Source organism: Trichosurus vulpecula, chromosome 8, assembly GCF_011100635.1.
Source record: "Trichosurus vulpecula isolate mTriVul1 chromosome 8, mTriVul1.pri, whole genome shotgun sequence".
Classification (NCBI taxonomy): Eukaryota; Metazoa; Chordata; class Mammalia; order Diprotodontia; family Phalangeridae; genus Trichosurus; species Trichosurus vulpecula.
This window is the reverse complement of record NC_050580.1, coordinates 226,685,967-226,709,253: the sequence shown is the minus strand read 5'-3', so window position 1 is coordinate 226,709,253 and position 23,287 is coordinate 226,685,967. Positions and strand designations below refer to the sequence as shown.

General features: G+C 36.7%; 1 protein-coding gene across 1 annotated transcript in view; it reads right to left on the bottom strand.

The window, feature by feature from the left end:
* The window catches only part of RAD51B (RAD51 paralog B), an 817,688-nt gene that overhangs the window by 293,646 nt on the left and 500,755 nt on the right, over positions 1-23,287 (bottom strand).

The window sequence follows — 23,287 nt, the reverse complement described above, 5'->3', positions numbered from 1 at the left end:
TACCTAATTGATAAAAGATCGAGAGATATAATCAGTTTTCAGATGAAGTAATTGAAGCTATCTATAGCAATATGAAAAAATATTCAAATTCACTGTTGATTGGAGAAATGCAAGTTAAAACAAGTCTGAGGTACTACCTCATACAAACTAGATTAGATAACAGGATAAGAAAGCTAAATGACAAATGTTGGAGGTGATTTGGCAAAAATGAGACATTAATGTAATGTTGTCAGAGTTGTGAATTGATTAAATTATTCTATAGAGTAATTCTGAACTATGCCAAAAGGGCTATAAAACCATGCATACCCTTTGATACAGCAATACCACTATTAGGTCTGCATCCCAAAAGAGATAAAAAACAAAAAGGGAAAGGACATATATGTATAAAAAATATTTATAACAGCTCTTTTCTGGGGATAGAGAATTGGAAATTGAGGGTATGCACACCAATTGGGGAATGGCTGAATAAGCTGTGGTATGTAATTGTGATGGAATATTATTGTACCATAAGAAATAATGACCAGGATACTCTCAGAAAACATGGAAAGACTTACATGGGTTGATACAAAATGAAATGTAATGGGTACAAAGTAACAGCAATATTGTACAATGATCAGCTGTGAATGACATAGCTATTTTTAGCAATACAATGATCCATGACAGTTCTGAAGGATTTAGGATGAAAAATGCTATCCATCCCCAGAGAAAGAACTGACGGTGCCTGAATACGGATTGAAGCAACATTTTTTTTCACTTTGTTTTTCTTGAGTTTTTTTTTAATCTATGTTTTCTTTCACATAACTATTATGGATATGTTTTGCATGACTACACATATATAACCTATATGGAATTGTTTGCCTTCTCAATGGGTGTGGGGTGTTTGGGGAGGGAGGAAGGGAGAGAATTTGGAATTCAAAGTTTTAAAAATAAATGTTAAAATTGTTGTTTACATGGGGGAACTGGGGAAAATTAACTGGGGGAAAATTAAATACTAAATAAAGGAAAGGAAAGGAAAGGTTAACAAAGATAAGCAAACAACAACAAAAAAATCAGACTACATAAAGTTATTAAGGTGACAGGGAAAATCAAGACACAAACTCAGAAGAGGATAACAATGTCAAAACACCTATGGGCAAAACCCCAAAGAAAAATGGGATGTGATCTCCAACCTAGAAAGAACTCATGGAAAAGCTCAAAAAGGAGCTTAAAAATAATATAAGACAAGTAGAAGAAATATTGAGAAAAGAAATGAGAGTGAGGCAAGAGAATTATGAAAAGTAGTCAACAGCTTGGAGAAAAAAAAACCACAACTACCTGAAAAGTAGAATTGGCCAAATGGAAAAGGAGACACAAAAAAAAGAAAACAACTCATTAAAAAGTACAATTGGCCAAATGGAAAAGAAAGTAAAAAAGCTAACTGAGGAAAACAACTCCTTAAAAGTAAGAATTAGGCAAATTGAAGCTTCAATGAAACAAATTCAAAAGATTGAAAAAACAGAAGAAAATGTAAACTACCTCATGGGAAAAAACAACTGACCTGGAAAATAGAACCAAGAGAGACAATATAAGAAAGCCATGATCAATGCCTGGACAGCATCTTTCAAGAAATTCTTAAGGAAAACTGCCCTGATGTCCAATAATCAGAGGGCAAAATAGGCATTGAAAGAATCCACTGATCACTTCAGGAAAGAGATTCCAAAATAAAAAGTCCAAGGAACATTATACCCAAATTGCAGAACTATCAAGTCAAGAAAAAAAATACTGCAAGTGTGCAGAAAGAAACCATTCACATATTGGGGAAGCACAATCAGGATTACATAGGACATAGCAGTTGCACCATTAAAAGATCCAAGGTCAAGGAACATGATATTCCAGAATGCAAAGGAGCTAGGACTAAAACCAAGAATCACTTACCTGGTGAAATGAAGCATAATACTTCAAGGGGAAAATGGTCATTCAATGAAATAGAAAGATTTAAAGCTTTCATAAGGAGAAGACCACAACTGAAACAAACATGTGATCTCCAATATAAAGAGAAGCATAAACAGATAAAAAGGAAAAAAAAAACATAAGGATTTCAACGGAGCTAAATTATTTACTTTACTACATGGGAAGATGATGCTTGTAATTCTTAAAAATTGTATCCCTAATAATACAGCTAGAAAGAATATATATAGACAGAGGGTATAGGTATAAGGTGAATTTGAGGGAATGACATAAAAAAATAAACAAGGGATGAGAAAGAGAAGCACATTGAGTGCTCTCTGAATGCATATTGAAGGATACTACTTTCACTTCCTTTATTCATTTTCATGGTTTTTTTTTCCCTTTTGATGTTTCTTCTTTCACGACTTTGACTAATATGGAAATGTTTTATATTATAGCACATGTATAATCGATACAAATTGCCTACCATTTAAGGAAGAGGAGAGGGGAAAGTAGGAGGGAGAAAAATTTGGAACTCAAAATCTTGTAAAAATAAATGGTAAAAATTGTCTTGACATGTAGTTGGGAAAAATTAAATACTATTAAAAGAAATAAAGATAAATAAAAAAAGAAAAAATAAGAAAAAGAAAGAATAAAGAAAAAGAAAAGAAAAAATAAAAAAAATTTTCTTTTTAAAAAATCACTTTGGATGCTAAATGGAAGATGGATTGGAATGGGGAAAGACTTGGGACAGGCAGGCTATTGCAATGTGGAGCAGTTTAGTGTTGTTAAAGGGCAGCTAAGTGCCACAGTGAATAGAATGTCACACCTGGAGTCAAGATGGCTCATCTCCTTGGGTTGAATTCCAGTCTCAGACACTTACTACCTGTGTGACCCTGGGCAAGTCACTGCTTGCCTCAGTTCCTCATCTGTAAAATGAGCTAGAGAGGGAAATGACAAACCACTCTAGGATCTTTGCCAAGAAAAACCCACATGAGGTCACAAAGAGTCAGACATGACTGAAACGATTGAACAACAGGGCTGTAAAATACTTTTGTGTGAAGAAAAATAGTTACATTAACTAGTAAAGGATGTAAAAGATTGCCTCCATCATAAATTAACATTTTGAGGCCTGAAAAGAGTAGGAAAAGAACTTTGGTTCAATATATGTATGAAAAAATCATTTTCAGATGAGATCTGAACAATTTTGGTCAAAAATGCACAACTTAAATCACTTCTTAAAAATGTAAGATGCTGCTTCATTTATATACCAAATTGGTGATGGTTGAAAAGTGACAAAGAATTTTTATATATTCAAAACTGAAAAAAAAAACCATGAGTACCAAAAAAACATAGTTTCAAGGACACAAAAGCATATGGAAGACTTTGTTGGGAAGCTGATAACTGCAGGACCTTATGGTTCTGCAACTCAGCTAAATAAAAATGAGAATTCATATAACTACTTGGAATTAAGAGTATAATTTAAAAGCACTGCTGATTTCCTAGGGGAAATTTTGTGAGTCGTGACATTTTTAATGAAAACAGACTCAATAAAGCTCTGATTTAAGCCACTGGGAAAAATAATATAGGAGAGAAAACATAGGAGGCCTGAAGAGACTCATTTGGTGTTTTTCAGTCATTCAGTTGTATCTTAAGCTTTATGACTTCATGGCTCTTCTATCCTCCACTATCTCTCAAGATCTGTGCAAGTTCATGTTTGGTATTTCCATGACACTATCTATCCATCTCATCCTCTGCTGTCCACTTCTCCTTTTGCCTTCAATCTTTCCCAACATCAGGGCCTTTTCTAATGAATCCTGTTTTCTCATTATGTGGCCAAAGTATTTAAGATTCAGCTTCAGTATTTGACTTTTCAGTGAATAGCCTGAATTAATTTCTTTAAGTATTGATTGATTTGATCTCCTTGCTGTCCACAGGGCTCTCAAAAGTCTTCTCCAGCACCACAACTCAAAAACACTGATTCTGCAGAATTCAGCTTTCCTTATAGTCCAAGTCTCACAACCATACATTGCTCCTGAAAAAACCATAGCTTTAATTATATGGACCTTTGTAGGCAAGGCGATGTCTCTGCTTTTTAGTATGCTGTCCAGCTTTGCCATAGCTTTCCTTCCAAGGAGGAAGAGTCTTTTAATTTCATGGATGCAGTCGCCATCTGCACTGATCTTTGAGCTCAAGAATATAAAATGTGACATTGTGCCTATTTCTTCTTCTATTTGCCAAGAAATGATGGGACCAGTTGCCAAAATCTTAGTTTTTTTATGATGTTAAACTTCAAGCCACCAGTTTTTATGCTTTCCTCTTTCAGAGGAGGAAAAGAAGCTTTGTTGGAGTTGTTGGAACATACCGGTAATGTAAATAATTAAATCTGATTGGTCAAGAAGCTCAATCTCATTGAACTGGAGCTGGAGTTCCAGATATCATTCTTGAATGTCTCCTATAGCTGAAGAGAGGTGAAGCCTGTTACAATATGCATTGTTCTTTGCTGTATCCCTATGGTTTGGGGCAGCTAGATCGCACAATGGATAAAGTGCTGTGCCTGGAATCAGAAAGACTCGTCTTCCTGCTTTCAAATCCAAACTCAGACATTTACTAGTTTGTGTGACTCTGGGCAAGTTACTTATCACCGTGTGCCTCAATTTCCTCACCTGTAAAATGAACTGGAGAAGGAAACGGCAAGAAAACTCCAAGTGGGATCATGAAGAGTTGAACATGGCTGCACAACAATAACATGGTTCAAGGCACCTGAATAGCTCAGTGGTTAGAATGCTGGACCTGGAGTCAGGAAGACTTGAGTTCAAATTTGGACTCAGACACTTACTAGATGCGTTAACCTGCGCATGTCACTTAACTTCTGTTTGCCTTAATCCACTGGAAAAGGAAATACTACAAAGATACTACAGTAGCTTTTCCAAAAAAAAAAACCCTGTGGAGAATATTGGTGTGCTATGGTTCATGGGGTCATGAAGAGTCAGACAGAGGAACAGCAGAAAATGGAAAGATAGTTTATTTGTAGCTACTTTGCTGATGCTGAGGCTTAATTGCATTACACAGAATCCTGGTGAATGAGGAGCTGGCTAGGCTAATTTGCCTTGCTCAGTGAGTCAACTTAAGCTGTTTGATGTGACCTTTGAATTGATTGGATAATAAGATATCCTGTAGAGTGAGTAACTGCTGGTAGCCTAGGCTAAGCTGATGAACTCCTACAATTCCCAGGCTGAAAGAGTGTAAAACTTTGCCAATACCCTTTTAAAAGCAACACTAAGTTGATCTTAGATCACTGATTTAGAGATGAAAGGCACCTTAGAGCCTACGAAGTCCAACATTCTCATTTTACAGATGAGAAAACTGAGGCACGACAAGTTTGACTTGCCCAGGGTCACATAGCTAGGGTTTGAAGCAGTATTTTAAACTCAAGTCTTCCTGACTTTAAATCCATTACTTTAAATGCTCCATTAGTTGGAACATAAAAAGGAAGTGGATTTGCTCAGCTCAGGAATGGTGAGGGACAGCAGATAAGCAATTAATATAGAAGTAACCTTCTTTGTTGAAATTGTTACTGAATAAACACCAGTGATATCAAAGCCTGTAGAACAGAACTGTGAGTTAACACCACAAACTGGTCCTTACCCCTAATTTGATTTCTCACCATGTTTCTATAAATATATGCTCACTGTTCCCCCATTCCTGAGTGCATTAGTGGAAGGTTGAAGAGCCTAGGTTGATGTATGCATTTTAATATATATTATCCCTACATTTGATGTACTGTATGAGTTCCTATGATAGTGTTGTCTTTTCCCCCCTAATATTAAGTAAATGGTTGTATTTGAGATAAAAAGTGTCATCATTGTGAGCAGCTGTTTTTTGTTAATAGAAATGGATTGGTGGGGGCTCAAAAGCTAAAGCGGTGAAAAGAGGGATCCTATTCCTCCTCAACAGGGTCACTCCTAAGAAGCTAAGAAAATTTGAACACAAACTTATGAAGGCAGTAAATTCTTTGGGAACCCAGACATGGCAGTAAGAGAGCAGGTTAGAGTGAGTCAATCTAGAGAATAAGTAGGGGTCCACAGGTAATAGGTAATAAGCATAAGGTGTTACATTGTGGGTGGAGACATACCCCAGGCCCATGTATACCAACAACCATTCATTTTATTCAAAGCATCCGAGATAGTGTGAGGGCGGGGAGGGAGAAACAGATAGAAAAAGACAGAGACAGAGATAGAGCTAGTAAAAATGAAATACACAGGCTGATAGGTTTTATTTCATTATAGGGCAAGAGTGGGGGAAAGGAAGCAATCTGGGTTCTGTTATACAATTAGCTGGGCACTGCAATGTTTCTGTAAGTTGTGAATCTGGCCAACTTCATTTTGAAACAATCATGTGATTCACATGGAAGCTGACTGTCCCATGACATAACTTTTAGTTATTTACAATGCAACTCTCCAGATTCTCTCATTTTCTAGATCCCATCAGGGCTTTCTTAAGAATATTAAAACGATGACACATTTTAAAATGTTGTAATAAAGTTTCTAGATTTTTTTTCCCTTGGTTGAATCATTTTTCATAGAAAATATGAAGCTGCCAATACTAATATCTTCCAACTCCCAGATTTCCATGTCATTTGCAAAGCTGCATGAGACAAACATTCCATCATTGCTTAAGGCAATTTTCAGACATGAAAAGCTTTAATGATTTCCAGCCAGCAAGGTATGATATAGAAAAGGGTTGGTCTGACAGCAAGCCAAATCCTGAATGAGAGGGAGAACAAAGACTATTCGGCCACATTTCAAGAGGCTTGTCCGGTCACATCCCTCCTCTGGAGGTACTGGAAGGCCCAACACAAGATTGAAGAATTGCTATGTTCTATAGCAACTCTGGGTGCCTGGCTTGGAGCCTCTGGGAAATCCATGCCAATTGAGTTTGGCCTGGGACACCAATGACTGATGTGAACCTTCAACCTGTCTTTAACCTGGAGGACCAGCTATAAGCAGATTAGTCTCTACAAGTGGAGAATGAAGTACCTGGTGCTTCTCCTCCTAATCCCAATTCAGTTACATATCAGTCACAAGGGGAAGGAATTTGGAATGAAAGTTTTTACTTTTACATAACTGACTTGGAGATGCAAAAATGAATTAATTTAATATCTATTTAGTAACTACAGAGAAGGGAGTTTTAGTGCAATCTTTTGAAGGGATAGTTATTTACTTTATTAAATAATTTCATAAAACCTAGCTCTCAAACATAACTATACAATAACAGACCCTGAATAAACCAGGGACAAGATACATGGTGATACTACTTTCTAACATGTAGCAAAACAACATACATTTAATCTCCTTTAATGAGCATGTCACTGGAAAATATAGAAAGTCAAGTTTCCAGCACTGTCATTTATCCTCAGATATTTAAATTCTCAGACAAAATATAAACACTCACATGTATATGCACAAACCACATTCATGAACATTTCCAACTGAGGGGATTTTTAAAGGTCTCCAATCTAAATTTTTAAAAAATGGAAGGGAAGTTCCCTTTGGTTGGCATTTGAATAATATTTAATAGACTGTCATTTAAGAAAATGCTGCTTCTCAGAATATCAAAGTATTGATTTCTGCAGATTTTCTGTTTGTCAGATAAAGGCCACTAAGCTAAGTAATATTCAACAAAATAGTCTTCTTATTCTTTAGAAAATATGTGATTTCCCAACATGACTAATGTGGAAATATGTTTGATATGATTGTACATGTATAACTTATATCAGATTGCTTACCATCTTGAGGAGGGGGGAGAGAGGGAGGGGATAAATTTAGAACTCAAAATCTTATAAAACTGAATGTTGAAAACTAAAACTAAAGAAAAAAGAAAAGGAAAAGAGTGTTTTCCAAAATTATGTAGCATCATTTTTTGTGGTATTTAGTACTTAAATATCATTAAATGAAGATGTAGTCTGACCAAAGGGCACTGGTAAACAATGAATACCAATGTCTATCTGGCCACAGGTGCTCTTTGGACATTCATAATGATCCTACCAAAAAAGGCCAGATGGGAGATGGAACATAGGAGGTGGAATGTCCAAAATAAAGTAAAATAAAACCCTTTCTTTCATAGATTATAAAAAAAAAAACAACGAAGTTTTTTTTTCCTTTCTGGCTGTTATCTAACACAATTCCTTTCTTTCTGAAATATCCCCAAAGAGCCCCAAGTTCATAGCCTTGTAGCTGGCTTCATTTCAGATTTAGGCAGAGGTCTACTTTGAAGAATATGTTCTTGGCTTATGACTTGTCCAGATGGTAGTCTTCTCTCTTTTTGTGTAATTAAATTTATATAGACTTTCAGGACACCAGCAATTCCACACTGACATTCCTCTGTGTGTGTGTGTGTGTGTGTGTATGTGTGTGAGTGTGTAATAGCTATCTCAGGTTCAAGATACTTTGTGGGTCTGTAAAAGCATAGCTCAAATAGCATAATAAGAAAAGAAGTACCATAAACCTGGGGCAAACTCTTCTACAAATATACATATCATCAGTGGGAAGAATGGGCTCATCTAGGGATCACACATGAAGAGCACACACATAGGGAGTATACAGATCGAGGGAACATTCATGAAAGGACAACTCACACTTCCGTTTGTTTTGGTTTTTACATTTTTATTTAAAGTTTTGAGTTCCAGATTCTATCCCTTCCTCCCTCTCTCCCCCACCCTCACTGAGATGCTAAGCAATCAGATATAAGTTATACATGTGAAATTAAGGAAAACACTTCCATATTAGTTATTTTGTACAAGAAGACTTGAATAAAAGAAAAAAGGTGAAAGAAAGTGAAAAATAGCATGCTTCAGTCTGTATTCAAACAATATCAGTTCTTTCTCTGGAGAATGATAGTATGCATTTGTCTTTTGGTATTGTCTTGAATCATCATATTGCTGAGAATAACTAAGTCATTCACAGTTTGAAATGAAACAATATTGCTGTTACCATGTACAATAGTTTCCTAGTTCTGATCACTTCACTATGCATCAGTTCATGTAAGTGTTCCTAGCTTTTTCTGAAATCATCCTGCTTGTCATTTCTTATAGCACAGTAATATTCCATTACAAACATATACTACCACTTGTTTAGCCATTTCCGAATTAATGGGTATCGCTTTGGTTTTTAGCTACCACAAAAAGAGCTGCTATAAACATGTTTGTACAAATTGGTCCTTTTGTCTTTTTTCAGATGTCTTGGTATATAGACCTAGTAGTGGTATTGCTGGATCAAAGAGTATACCCAGTTTGACAGCCATTTGGCCATAGTTCCAAATTGTTCTCCAGAATGGTTAGATCAGTTCAGAACTCCACCAACAGTGCATTAACATCTCAGTATTCCTACATCCCCTCCAACATTGAACATTTTCTTCTTTTGTCATGTGAGCCACTGTGATAGGTATGAGGTGGTAGCTCAGAGTTGTTTTAATTTGCATTTCTATAATCAAAGTGATTTAGAGCATTTTTTCATAAGACTATAGGTAGCTTTGATTTCTTTGTCTGAAAACTGCCTATTTGTATTTTTATGAATTTGACTCAGTTCTGTATATATTTGAGAAATGACACCTTTATGAGAAACACTTGTTGCAAACATGTTCCCCAATTTTCTGTATTCATTATAACTTTGGGTGCATTTGTTTTGTTTGTGCAAAAACAAACTTTATAAATCAAAATTATCTATTTTACATTTTCTAATCCTCTTTATATGTTCTTTGGTCCTAAATTCTTCCTTAATCCATAAATTTGACAGATAAATGATTTTACACTCTCTTAATTTGCTTATGGTATCACACTTTATGTGTAAATCTTATGCCCGTGTTACCTTATCTTGCTATATGGTATGAGATGTTGGTTTATACCTTGTTTCTATCATACCGTTTTCTAGTTTTCCCAGCAGTTTTTGTTAAATAATGAATTTTTCTTCAAAAAGCTTGGATCTTTGGGTTTATCATATACTAGATTACTATGGTCATTTACTAAAATGTAGTTTGTATCTAACTATTCCACTGATTCGACATTCTATTACTTTGCCAATACCCGATTATTTTGATAGTTGCCACTTTATATTAAAGTTTGAGATCTGGTACAGCTAGACCACCTTCTTTCAATTTCTTTCCATTGCTTCCCTTGATATCATTTAGCTTTTGTCCTTACAGATGAATTTTATTATTTTTTCCTAGCTCTATAAAATATTTTTTGGTAGTTTGATTGGTATAGCACTGAATGAATAGATTAATTTCAATAGAATTGTCATTTTTATTATGTTGTCTCAGCCTACCCATGAGCAATTAATATTTTTCCAATTGTTTAGAATTGACTTTATTTGTGGGAAAAGTGTTGGTGATCATATAGTTCTTGGGTTTGTCTTGTGTAACAACAATTCGCCTATATAGAGTATAAGACCCAACAAGACCAACAACAAGAGCTGCCAGCACAGGTTCTTTTGATCTGATTTACTAAGGAAAGTAACTATAAGGGGTTAAGAATCTTACTTTAATCCAACACACAAATATCATTCACTTAGATCAGGAGGAAAAGCCAGCATCCTGAGCTTCAGAGCAATACAAATAAAAATTACAAACATCAACAGGCAGACCTTGTCTGAGTCAGATCACAATTCATAGTTACCAGAGAATCACCAGCATCTATCTGGATTAGCAAAAATGGGGAGCAGTTACTATGTCTTGCCCAGAGTCTCAACACTCCTTCCATGAGTGTGTCCCCAAAAGTCAAATGCCAACCTTGGATATTATATCCTGTCTCAGGGCCCTGGGGCACTTGATTTTTGATTGAGAAGCACTCAAACAACAGTGAAAAATCCCATTTAGGGTGTGGGAAAGTTAATCCTGGGTATCACCATATACAAGTCAATGACTCCTGATTGTCTTAGTGCTGAGAAACATTCCAAGGCAAGATTCCACTTTATCTGCCCTATTCAAACAAAGGCCAGAATCATTAAAGGCACTTAAGAGAACAGCAAAAAGTCCCGCCTTAATTACTGTTACATCTTGGCAGTTAGACTCCCAAGTATTTCATATTGGATACAGTTATTTGGGAATTTCTTTATCTCTTCTTGTTGGACTGTGGTGATAATATATAGAAATGCTGATGACTTATGTGGGTTTACTTTGTATCCTGCATCTTTGCTAAAATTGTTAATAATTTCAAGAAGTTTTTTAGTTGATTCTCTAGGATTTTCTGAGTATAACATCATATCACCTGCAGAGTTATAGTTTTGTTTCTTCGTTGCCTATTCTAAATCCTTTAATTTCTTTTTCTTGTCTTATTGTTATAGCTAATATTTCTACTACAATATTGAATAAGAGAGATGATAATGGGCATCCTTGTTTCACCACTGATTGTATTGATAAAGCTTCAACATTATTCCCATTATTGATAATGCTTGCTGATGGTTTTAGGTAAATATTATTTATCATTTAAAGATAAGCTCCATTTATTCCTATGGTGTCTAATGTTTTTGACAGGAATGGGTGTTGTATTTTGTCAAAAGTTCTGTGCATCTGTTGAGATAATAATATGATTTCTATTGGTTTTGTTATTAATATGGTCAATTATGCTGTTTTCCTAATATTGAACCAGTCCTGCATTCCTGCTATAAATTCCACATGGTTATAGTGTATGATCACTATGATATATTACTGTAATCTCTTTGCTAACATTTATTTAAAATTTTTGCATTGATAGTCATTAGAGAATTGGTCTGTAATTTTCTTTCTTTGTTTTGGCTCTCCCTGTTTTGCATACCAGTAACATATTTGTGTCATAAAAAGAATTTGGTAGAACTCTTTCTTATCCTATTTTTCCTAATGGTTTATGTAGTATTGGGATTAATTGTTCTTTAATTGGGCAAAACAGCTTCTAACAATTGTCTTAATTTCCTCTTCATTGGTGGTTAATTCACTCCATTCATTTTTGATACTAGTAATTTGATTTTCTCTTTACCTTTTTTAAATCAAATAAACCAATGGTTTATCTATTTTATTGGTTTTTCCACCATAAAACCAGCTTCTAGTCTTATTAGTTCAATGGTTTTCTTACTTACAATTTTATTAATCTCTCCTTTGATTATCAGGACTTCTAATTTGGTGTTTAATTGGGAATTATTAATTTGTTCTTCTTCTAGTATTTTAATTGCATGTCTAATTCACTGATCTGCTTTTTTCTCTATTTTATTGATATAAGCAATGAAACATAAAGTTTCCCCTAAGTACCACTGTGGCTGCATCCCATAAAATTTGTTAGCTTGTCTCATTGTTATTATTTTCTTAAATGAAATCAGTTGCTTCTATGATTTGTTCCTTGACCCACTTGTTTTTTAGGACTAGATTATTTAATTTCCAAGTAATTTTTAATCTCTCTTCCCACTGTCCATTATTAAATGCATTTTTAATTTTTTTTAAATTTATTTAATATTTTTAGTTTTTAACATTGATTTCCACAAGATTTTTAGTTACAAATTTTCTCCCCATTTCTACCCTCCCGCTCCCAAGATGGCATAAATTCTGATTGCCTCTTTCCCCAGTCTGCCTTTCCTTCTATCACACCACTCTCCACCCCATCCCCTTTCCCCTTACTTTTTTGTAGGGAAAGACAGATTTTTATACCCCATTACCTATATATCTTATTTCCCAGTTGCATGTAAAAACAACTTTTTTTTGAAAAAACATTTGTTTTTAGAACTTTGAGTTCCAAATTCTCTCCCTTCTTCCCTCCACACCAACCCTCCTTGAGAAGACAAGCAATTCAACATAGGCCACACATGTATTATTATGCAAAACACTTCCATAATAGTCATGTTGGGAAAGACTAACTATATTTCCCTCCATCCTATCCTGTCCCCCTTTATTGACTTTGCTAACATGACCCCACCCCTTTTCAAAAGTGTTTGCTTTTAAATACCTCCTCCCCCAATCTGCCCTCCCTTCTACCAGCCCTCCCCTCTTATCCCCTTCCCCTCTACTTTCCTGTAGGGTAAGATACCCAATTGAGTGTGTATGTTATTCCATCCTTAAGCCAAATCCGATGAGAACAAGATTCACTCATTCCCTTTCACCTACCCCCTCTTCCCTTCCATTATAACAGCTTTTCTTGCCCCTTTTATGTTAGAAAATTTACTCCATTCAATCTCTCCCTTTCTCCTTCTCCCAATATATTCCTCTCTCACCCCTTAATTTTATTTTTTACATATCATCCTTTCATATTCAACTCACCCTGTGCCCTCTGTCTATGTGTGTGTGTGTGTGTGTGTGTGTGTGTGTGTGTGTGTGTGTGTGTCTATTCTCTTCAACTACCCTAATACTGAGAAAAGTCTCATGAGTTACAAATATCATCTTTCCATGGAGGAATGAAAATAAAACAGTTCAACATTAGTAAGGCTTTTATGATTTCTCTTTCTTGTTTATCTTTTCATGGGCCTCTTGATTCTTGTATTTGAAAGTCAGATTTTCTTTTCAGCTTTGGTCTTTTCATCAAGAATGCTTGAAAGCCCTCTATTTTATTTTAAATCCATATTTTGCCCTAGAGTATTATACTTAGTTTTGCTGGGCAGGTGATTCTTGGTTTTAATCCTAGCTCCTCTGAACTCCAGAATATCATATTCCAAGCCCTTTGATCCCTTAATGTAGAAGCTGCTAGATCTTGTGTTATCCTGATTGTGTTTCCACAATACTCAAATTGTTTCTTTCTGGCTGTTTGTAGTATTCTATCCTTGACCTGGGAGCTCTGGAATTTGGCTAGAATATTCCGAGAAATTTTCTTTTGGGGATCTTTTTCAAGAAGCAATTGGTGGATTCTTTCAATTTCTATTTTGCCCTCTGGTTCTAGAATATCAGGGCAGTTTTCCTTAATAATTTCTTGAAAGACGATATCTAGACTCCTTTTTTGATCATGGCTTTGAGGTAGTCCAATAATTTTAAATTTATCTCTCCTGGATCTATTCTCCAGGTAAGTGGTTTTTCCAATGAGATATTTCACATTGTCTTCCATTTTTTCATTTTTTTGATTCTGTTTTATGATATCTTGATTTCTCATAAAGTCACTAGCTTCCACTTGCTCCATTCTAATTTTTAAGGCAATATTTTCTTCAGTGGTCTTTTGGACCTCCTTTTCCAATTGGCCAAATGGCCAATTCTGCCTTTTAAGGCATTCTTCTCCTCATTAGCTTTTTGGATCTCTTTTGCCACTTGGGTTAGTCTATTTGTTAAGGTGTTATTTTCTTAAGTATTTTTTTGGGTCTCCTTTAGCAAGTTATTGACTTGTTTTTCATGATTTTCTCACATCACTCTCATTTCTCTTCCCAATTTTTCCTCTACTTCTCTTATTTGCTTTTCCAAATCCTTTTTGAGCTCTTCCATGGCCTGAGACCAATTCATAATTTTCTTGGAGGCTTTTGATGGATCTTTGACTTTGTTGACTTCTTCTGGCTGTGTGTTTGGTCTTCTTTGTAACTAAGGAAAGATTCTATATTCTGAATCCTTTTCCACTGCTTTCTCATTTTCCCAGCCAATTACTTGACTTTTGAGCTTTGTGTCAGGGTATGACTGCTTTCAGAGTGTAGAGTGCTTTGTCCCAAGCTTCAAGGGTTTTGCACTGTTGTTTTCAGAGCTACTTCTATTCTGAGGTGGTATTATGCTCCTCTCCTGGCTTGTACTCTGGTCTGTGAGTGCAGGCACTCTTTTCTGCTGTGTAACCACCAGGAAGACTCCCTTTCCACAGTCACCACAAAGCTCTGCCACACCAGCACTCCTCCTCCCCCAAGAACTGCCAACCAGGATCACGGCCCAGATCCAAGCAGGGCAAAGCAAGAGAACCTTGCTTCAGTGCCAGCAAAGCAATCTCTCAACTCCCGCTCTGATCAGCTGCTGGGTTCCTCCCACTGTGTCAGCCTGGGGCTGGAAGCAGCCACCATACTGCTGCTTACATACATACTGCCACAGCTGCCACTGCAACCACCTCTGCTGTCTTGGGGCTGCAGCTGCACCATGCACTTCCCTCACCCAGATCCAGCACTTTTCCCACTGACCTGCTCCATTGATTTGGTATTTTTGGGTTGAGAAGTCTGGTAACTGCCACAGTTCAGTGATTCAGGGCCCTGAAGCCTGTTCTGCCTGGTGTACTCTATACCTGGGCAGGGCCCATGCTGGGCTATACTCCACTCCCAACAAGGTGCCATAGACCCATCCCAGAGACCATCCTGGCCATCTTGAGCTGGAGATTTGTTTCCCTCTGTTATTTAGTGGGTTCTGTAGCTCTAGAATTTGTTTACAGTAATTTTTTACAGATATTTGGAGGGATTTGGGGGAGAGCTTAAGAGAGTCCTTGTTTTCAAGCCACCATCTTGGCTCTGCCCCCTTGAATGTAATTTTTAGTGCATTACGATCTGAAAAGGATGTGTTTACTATTTCTGCTTTTCAGCATTTGGTTGTGAGTTTTTTGTGTCCTAATACATGGTCAATTTTTGTGTAGGTGCCATCTAGTGCTGAGGAAAATGTATATTCCTTTCTATTCCCATTTAATTTTCTCCAGCTATCTATCGTATCTAACTTTTAGAAAATTTTATTCACCTCCTAAACTTTTTTTGTTTATTTTGTTCATTGTCTATGGTACCATTCACCAAGATATACTTTTCTTCTTTATCTATTTTACTCAGATCTATTTTTGTTTTTGCTTTCTCTGAGATCATAATTGTTACACTTGCTTTCATTGCTTCAGCTGAAGTATAATAGTTTCTTCTCCAGCCCTTTACCTTTACCTTGTGTGTATCTCACTGCTTCAAATGTGTTTCTTGTAAACAACATCTTGTAGGGTTCTAGTTTTTATTCAACTCTGCTGTTTCCACTTTATGGGTGAGTTCATCCCATTCACAATTGTAGTTTTGATAACTGTGTATTTCCCTCCATGATATTTTTCACTTGTTTATTCCTCCCCCCTTTTCTCTTACCCTTTCTCTCCTCACAAGTGTTTTACTTCTGATTACTGCCTTCTCGAATATACCCTTCCTTTTTTATCAGTCCTCCTCTCCTGTTTGTATTATTCTCATCCATTTTTACTTCCTTGTAGGACAAGATGGATTTCTATATACAATTGAGTGTGTATGTTATTCCCTTTTTAAGCCAATTTTGATGAGAGTAAGGTTTCAGCTTTGCCTACCACCCCATGCCCCATCTTCCATTACAATAGCACTTTAATTCTTCTTTTATGTGGGATAACTTACCCCATTCAATCTCCGCCCCCCCCTTCCTTTTTCTTCCAGTGCAGTTGTCTTTCTCAACTCTTTATCATGTTTTTTGGCCTATCATCCCATAAAAGTCATATTATATCCATAACCCTCTGTCTACATACACTCTTTCTAATTGCTCTTATAGTAATAAAGTTGTCTAGAGTTACAAATATTATCTAGACATATAAAAATAAAATTTAACCTCATCAAATTTCTTAAGTTTTCTCTTTCTTATTTCTTTTTAACCTATTTACTTTTTTTCTTGATTTCTGTATTTGCAGGTCAACACTTTTATTCAGTTCTGGTCTGTTAATTAAAAGGTTTGAAAGTCCTCTATTTTTTAAGTGTCCATTTTCCCCCTGAAAGTTTATATTCAGTTTTGCCGGGTAGGTGATTCTTGGTTTTAATCCTAACTCCTTTGCCCTCTGGTATATCATATTTAAAGCTCTCCAGTTCTTTAATGTGGAAGGTGCTGAATGCTGTGTAATCCTGACTCTACAATATTTGAATTGTTTCTTTTTGGCTGCTTGCAATACTCTCTTCTTGATCTGTGAGCTCTGGAACTTGGGTATAATGTTCCTGGGAGTTTTCATTTTGGAATCTCTTTAAGGTGGTAATTGTTGGATTCTTTCAATTTCTATTTTGCCCTTGGTTATAATATATCAAGGCAGTTATCTTTGATAATTTCTTGAAAGATGTTGTCCATGATGTTTTTTTAACCATGGCTTTCAGATAGTCTAATAAATCATATATTATCTCTCCTGGATCTCTTTCATAGGTCAGTTGTTTTCCCAATGATAAATTTCACATTTTCTTCTATTTCTTCACTTTTTTGATTTTGTTTTGTTATATCTTAATGTCTCGTAGAGTCATTAGTTTCCACTTATTCAATTCTAATTTTTAAGGAATTATTTTCTTCAGTGAGCTTTCATACTTCTTTTTCCATTTGGCCAATTCTACTTTTTAAGGAGTTATTTTCCTTGGTAAATTTTGGTATATCTTTACCCATGCTATTGACTCCTGTTTTATGATTCTCTTGCACTACTCTCATTTCTTTCCCCAATTTTTCTTCTACTTCTCTAATTTGCTTTTCAAACTCCCTTTTCAGCTCTTCCAGGCATTCTTTTAGGACTTCTGACCAAATGACATTTTTCTCTGAGGCTTCACATGTAGCCATTTTGACACTATTTTCCTCTCCTAGGTTTATTCCTTGATCCCCCCTCCCCCATCACCATAGTTAACTTTCTATAGTCAAGCTCTTTTTTGTTTTTTGCTAATTTTTCTGCCTTTTTTTGGTGACTTGGTGTTTTTATCTGAGAGTTGCGCTCTGGTCCTGTACTGTCCCAAGCTTTTTGTGTTGAGGCTCTGAGTCTCATTGGTGGCTTTCACTGGGCTTCACTGATTGTTTTCTATGGCTTCCCTTCTGGCTTTTACTGGGAGTGGGCCTCCTTGTTGGCCTCCCTAGGTGTGGGGTTTTGCTGCTAGCCTATTCCAGGAGTGGGGCCTTGCTGCTGTTTGCTATGTTAACAGGGTCCTTTTGGTGGCTGGCCCTGGAGGAGGGATCTTGTTGCTGCCTTGCCCCAGAGATGGGACCCTGCTGCTGGGTTGCCATGGAAACAGGGTCTCTCCCCTGGTAGGCCCCAGGGGCCTAGTACTGCTGTTGGCCAGCCCTGGGGCATAGCTTTACTACTGGTCAGCTGTGGGTGGGATTCCTGGTATGGGGCCTTGATGAACTGCATAGACTGCTCCCTTGCCTAGGGGGCTGCTGGTTTGCAGGAGGGTGGTATCTCCCTGGTGGATTGGCACGGGCTTGGAGCCCCACTGAAGGCCCCCAACTGTAAGGCTGGCAGGTGCTACTGCACTTAGACCTCGCTCCCCTCCCACCCCAGTGAGACAGACCTTTCTTGCTCTACTAGTAAGCTGCTTCCCTACTCCTAGATCAATTGGAAGGAAATTTGGGAGGGCTTCAGAGGGTTCCTTCCTCATACAACTCACACTTCTAATAATGCAGAACCTCCAAACGTTTCCTCCATCCTTTCTCTTCTTTCCACTCAGTTACCATGCTAGTTCAGGCCGTTATGACCCCCTGAAATACTGTAAGAGGCTTCTCATTGGTCTGTTTTACGCAATTCTTTTCCCTTCTCTAATCCACCCTCCATAGAATTAACAAATTGCCAGTAGCCTCGGGCTACAAGAATATAATTGTATAGTAGTTACCTCTGATAAGAGAGAAATCTCAATAACAATAATTTCATTAAATCTTCAAGGAGGATCCATATTAAACAATGAATCAATATGCAGTAATAAAGAAAGGTAGGAAAAAGGAGCTAAGGAAGAAAAGAGATCCTCACATCATCTGGCATAAGGTGTCCCTTGGGACATGTAAAAAGTCTTCTTTGATTAAAGTAGAAGGAAAATAATTATTCATCTCCAGTATTCCTCCTCTGACATGACAGAAAGGAACAAAGATAAGCACACTATACAAACACAGACACCTAGATGATAGTCACCACGGCCTGGTGGATAGAAAGCCAACCTTGGAGTCAAGTCCCCCCCTTTGACTACCGGTATGTATGATCAAGGGCAAGTTACTTGGTCTAAGTGATCAAGAGGGATTCTCAGTGTCAATCCATCAACAAGAAGTAGGGAGACACATACATTTACAATACATACAAAACAAAAAGACAAATGCAAGGTAATTTGCTGACTCATGGGAGGCTTCACGTAGGAGGCAGTACTCGAAGTGAGCTTTGAAGGAAAGTTAAGATTCTAAGAGGTAGTGATGAAAGAACGTACACCGGGTAAGGAGACCTGCCAGTGCAAAGAGGCCTGTTATGTGTGTGAGGAGTCTGAAGGCAGTGGTGTAGAACAGGGATGGAAAAATAGCTTGGAGCTAGGTGGTAAAGAACTCAGTAGAGAAGTTTTTATTTGACTTATTTGAGATAATAGGGAACCACTAGAACTTATTAAGTAGAGAAGTGAAATGGTCAAATCTCTCCTTTGGGAAAAGCACTTCAGTAGCTGTGCTAAAGGGAGGCTAAAGAGGGGAGTCTGGAGGAGACCAAGCAGGAAGCTGCTGCTATAGCACAGGCGAAAAGTAGAGGGGAGGGGGCAGCCCTGAACTAGGGTGGTGCCCATATGAATAGAGAGAAGGGGATGGATATAAGGGATGTTGTGGAGGCAGAAATAAAAAGATTGGGTGGGGTAGTGGATAGAGTACTGGTCCTGAAGTCAGGAAGGCTCATCTTACTGAGTTCAAATCTGGCCTCAGATACTAGGTGTATGACCCTGGGCAAGTCACTTAACCCTGTTTGCATTAATTTCACCTCAGAAAAGGAAATGGCAAATCTTTCCAGTATCTTTGCCAAGAAAACTCCAAATGGCAACATGAAGAGTAGGACATGACTGAAAAATGGCTCAGGTGACTTTTTAAGGCTATAAGTTACAGATGAGTTGTTGATCTGCCTCAGTGGATAGAGTTTCCATATCGGAAGATCCACACAACAATGACATCAGAGGCCTGGAGATATTTTATGTGTGCTGCCCATGAAGTTATTTCCTTTATTCAAAATAGGCTGTGTTCCTTTTGAAAGCAGCACCCACACACATTGCCTTCTTCTTTACCCACATCCCTTAAAGTCTTTGTATGCCTTATATGAATATTAATTGATAATGATTTCACCTAGAACCGCTGAAAAAAAATTAGGTCACGTCTTGGGGGTAAATCCTCTCTCAGGTCACTGTAGAGTTAACAAAAATATTGTGACTGATCCCAAAGAGGAAATACACTTGCAAGCAGAAAGGTCATGGCCTCCAGTGGACTAGGAACCTTGAGAACTTGGCTAGCCCTGTTCCCATTCTGAATCTTTATTTCATCTACAATCTAACTGCCATTACAACTTTGAATATGTGAAACACTTGATGGTTTCAAAATGCTTTAACCCACTAATGAGAGAGGAATAATTTAATTTTGCATGTAATCTTCCAGCTCTACAATAGTGACAAACTGCTACAATATAATTAGAAGGTTCATTAGTCCTGGCTCAAACAAATCACCAAATATAAATATTTCTGGAGTGAACTTCACAAAAACTCCATTGTCCTATCTCTTATCAGAAAGAAAAGAAAAGCAGTAGAACAATACCAATATTCTCTTAAATTCCTAATGAAAATATGCAGAATTTGAACCACCCAGAGAAGAGGCCTGTCAAAAGAATCCCTTTTCTTCTGCATAGTGCTGCATGCTAATTAGTGGCAGTAAAAAACTCAGAAAAAGTGCCTAGGATGATTTCAAATCGACCTGTTTAAAAGTTATGAAAGGCACCATCATAAATACATCAATGGATTGCCCCAGTGATCTTAAGAAATCTCCTTGATATAATAGGTGGCAGGTTGGCAAACTGGAACCATCTGTATCTTGTTACCCAGGCCAAGCAGGATTTTATTCTAGAGCTTCATTGTGCCCTGCCAAGTGTTGTCACCTGTGAAACACTCATCTTGGCCTTCACTGGAATATCTTAAGTGTCAAAAATCCAATGTTTAAAACCCTAAAACAAACAGTTTCAAATCATGAATAACAAAGTCCAATATTCTTGCTCTTAGTCTATCTAGAGCTGGGATACGTGTGATTAATGAGAAAGACTAGGGGGAAGCACGATGTAGGGGACAGAAAAACTGGTCTCCAAGTCAGGAAGAGTGATATTCAAGTCCATCTCTCACATATTTCACCTAATAATCATCACAGATTTTATGCCGAATGTTCTTGCAAGAAAAGGGGTAGGGCTACAACCATTATAAGAAACTTTTAAAACTCTGTCAGTATTACTTAAATTCAATTATTGCTATACTGTATTGCTGGCAGAAGAACTGCATAGTTCAGTTAAAACAGAAGATACAAGTATTACCGTATCACATGACTTACTCATAGCAGCTTCACCTACTTGCCCGCTCCCCTTGCACCTATGGCTCTTCATTGGGTTAAGTGACAATGTCATTATTATTGCAGTGCTCTAAACAAGCCATGCCAAGTCACCTTTTGGAAATATACTGACAATGCACATGCGCTGAGAATTCTAAGCTCCTGGCTCACAATGCATGAGAGATGAATGCATGTCTATATGTCACTGGTGAATACATTGCTGTTATTTACCTTTTAAGTGGCATGATGAACAGAACTATACCATGCGACTACTACTCAATGAAAGGTTATAAACCAATTTTTGGACTGAAAAAAACAGGGTGCAATGGTGATGTGCTGGCGATTACTATGTGATGAAATATGGTACTGGCTGTGGGACTTATCTATGTGGCAGGCAACTCTGCAAAACAATTGCTAATTTGCCATAGTAAATGTTTCTTCACTAGGAGTTGTTTGGACTGAAGAAATTACAGGTCTAGTCCAAAAAACCAAACAAAACAAAATCTTACCATTTGCCAAAACTTCAGTTACTCCCTTGATTTTGGGAAAGCAAATTTCAAATCATTCAGAGAAAAAATCAGGTAGAATCCCACAGAACCCCATGCTTCAAGGGAAGTCATTTCAAAAGGAATGGGAGATGCTCAATAAAGTAATTCTAAAGATACAAAGGAAAACAATTCCAATAAAGAGAAAAAAATGGGATTTATCTGAAGAGACCAAGGTGAGAGCATAGAGAACTCATAAAATAATTTAAATTTTAAAAAGAAATATAACAGAGAAACAAGATCAGGTAAAAAATTGGTACAGAAGTTTCTCTGATAAAGAGCATGGTAAAGTCCTATAAAAATACTGTCAAGAATGCTAAAACTAAAAATAAGCTAAGTCGAGTAAGGAACTGAAGATGACAAAAAAAAGGATTTTTGAAAAAAGTTATATTGAGAGTGAAGGGGAGACTATAAGAAGAGAAAATTTTGGCTTAGAGGTGTCTAGGACAATGAAAAAAGAGAAAAAGGCAGAGTTGTGCAATTTTTAATTTATTTCTATTCTATGCAAAGGAGAATGATCTTTACATTGAAAATGACAGAAAAAAATTGGCTAAGAGGAAATTGAAACCGAAAAAAGGAAACAGTAAGAAAATACCTAAATGCATTTAATGAATGCAATTCATCTGGCCCAGATGAGCTATACATTTGGTCCTGCAAGAAGTGGGAGATATGAATGCTGAGTCATTATCAATGACATGTGAAAGACCATGAAAACTATAATAGTAGGGGACTTCAACAGATCCCCTTCAGACTTAGACAAATGTAATAGAAAGATAAATAAGAAAGAAGTTAAGGACCTGAAGAGAACTTTAGAAAAACAAAAGACAATAGATTCCTGGTGATTACTGAATGGTAAAATAAAGGAACTTAAGAGGTGCATGGAACATTTATAAAAACTGACCATGTATTAGGGCATAAAATTCTCACAAATAAATGCAGAAAATACTAAATAAATTCTTCACTGAGCACAATACTGTATATATATATATATATATATATATATATATATATATACATATACACACATATATATGTGTGTGTGTGTGTGTGTGTGTGTGTGTGTGTAATAAAGGACCATTGAATAGAGAATTAAAAATTATTTTGACTCTAAATAACTTAGTTCTAAAAAACTGGTTGGTCCAAGAAGAAATCATATAAAAACAGAAAATGTCATCAAAGAAAACATACCAAGATTTATTTTATATTTATAAATACTATCATTGACAAAAGAAAGAGTAAATAGATTAACTGGGTATGTAACCAAAAAAACTGAAAAACAGGAAATCGAAAACCCCAAACTAAACACTGTCTTATCTGAGTCTATGACATAGGATCAGTTAGAGTAACTAGTCATGTTTAAGGTAGAGAAAAGAAAACACATAGGGGACATGATAGCTGTCTTCAAGTATTTGAAAGGTTGTTTTATGGAAGAAGGATTAGGTTTGTTCTGTTTGCCTCCACAGAGCAGAATCAGGAGCAATGGGTAGAAGTTATAAAGACAGCTTAGACTTGATGTCACCGTAATTAGAGCTCTAGCCAAAACTGGAGTGAGCTAAACTGTGAATATTTCTACCTTGAAGGTCTTTAGCCAAAGGCTACAAGACCACTTGGGTAAG